This window comes from Lepidothrix coronata, unplaced genomic scaffold (genome assembly GCF_001604755.1).
Source record: "Lepidothrix coronata isolate B3197 unplaced genomic scaffold, Lepidothrix_coronata-1.0 Scaffold371, whole genome shotgun sequence".
NCBI classification, from domain to species: Eukaryota; Metazoa; Chordata; class Aves; order Passeriformes; family Pipridae; genus Lepidothrix; species Lepidothrix coronata.
The window spans coordinates 104289-105926 of record NW_016690551.1 but is presented as its reverse complement, the minus strand read 5'-3'; positions in this window follow the sequence as shown (position 1 = coordinate 105926).

The following is a 1638-nucleotide window of genomic DNA, read 5'->3' as shown; positions in this document are numbered from 1 at the left end:
TGGCTCCAGAGCAGAGGGACTCCAGCCCTTGGAGCAGCTCCAGGGCCTCCTCTGGATTTATTCCAGCAGCTCCACGTCCCTCCTGTGCTGGAGACCCCAGAGCTGGATGCAGGATTGCAGGTGGGCTCTCACCTGAGAGGGGCAGAGGAGCAGAACCTCCCCCTCACCTGCTGCCCACGCTGTGCCCAGGCCACCGTTGGCCTTTCCAGGTCTCTCCTATAAAAACCCCAAACCAACTCACCGAAGCCCAAATCCCAGGAGAATTCAAATCCAGGACATTTTGTCACGGTCCTAAATCAGAACCGAGCAGGATAACTGGGACACGTTTTGATCGTGACCTCTGAGGGGAAAAAAAGCTTCCCTCGTATAAATAGAGATTAAAGGACTTTTCAAAAGGCACAGTTGCTTTAGCTTAACCCCTCCCCTCCCCATTTTCCTTGGTATGTGGCCTAATGGGTGCATCAACAACGTAAAAACCAACAAAAACTAACACAGTAAATAAATCAAGACGCTCGTCCAAGCAACACCCTCCCTGGAACAGACCCAGCTTCTCTTTTAATTGGCATCTTCCAAAAAAACAAATCCTTTCTCGGGAAAAAATAAACCACAACCACTTCAGGGGAAAAAAACATCCTAAGGTTTGCCCGGGATCTCCCAGTCTACGGGAGGCAGGAATCCAGGTTGATGTTAGTGAGCACCTCATATCATCCTGACACCCAAATCCAGGGATTTTCTCCTTTTTAAGAAGGTTTTTTTTTTTTTTGGACTCCTGATGTTTGTGGGTCCAGCAATTGGGATTTTCCCCTTTCCCAGCCCTGTGGAAGAGGCTGTTGGTCCTTTCTCTCCCCTGGAAGCGATGACAAGGTGCTCCATCTTCCTCCCAGCTCCCACTTGAGCGGCCCAGAGGCTCGTTAGGAAATGGACCTAATTAAGTTTGATGGATGGGGACTGGGGATTATTCCTAATCTCCGTGCAGCAGCCAGACCAGAAAGGATATTTTCACACAAGAATTCAACTGCAAACACTGCAACTGCACAGCACGTGCGTGGTCTGACTCCACGGAGCCAGGACCTCTTCCCAAGGCTTCAAATCCCAAGAAAAAAGGCCATGGAATGGAGAGGGAAAGTGTGGAAGGAATGTCCTTGCTGCTGTATTGGAATGGGAACTGTTGCAGGATGAGGAGCTCATGGGCTAAGCTGGATTTTGATCCCTAGCCCTGGACTAGTCCTTGCTTTCAGGTGTTTTGCTGGATAAAAAAATAATTGGTTTATAAAGATATAAAACAGGACAAAAATCACATAAAATCACAAAGCTAAGCCCAGAACTTTAAGCCCATCAAATTTTAAATATCTTTTCCCCTCACACACACACACATAAAATATTCTCTATATTCTCTATCTTCTCTTCTCTGATGTGAGTGAGGAAGATATTCAAACATCCAAACCCTCCCTTGAGCATTTTAATCTTTCCACGTGGGCATGAAACAGTGGAAGAAATCAACAGAGAAAACACATAAACCAGAATAAACTCCAGGTCTCTCAATTCCCAGTCAGAATTCAAGCTTAAAAAAAAAGAAAAGAAAAAATCGACCAACTTCTCCAAGTTCTTTGTACATGGATCTGACCTGGAGATCTCCCA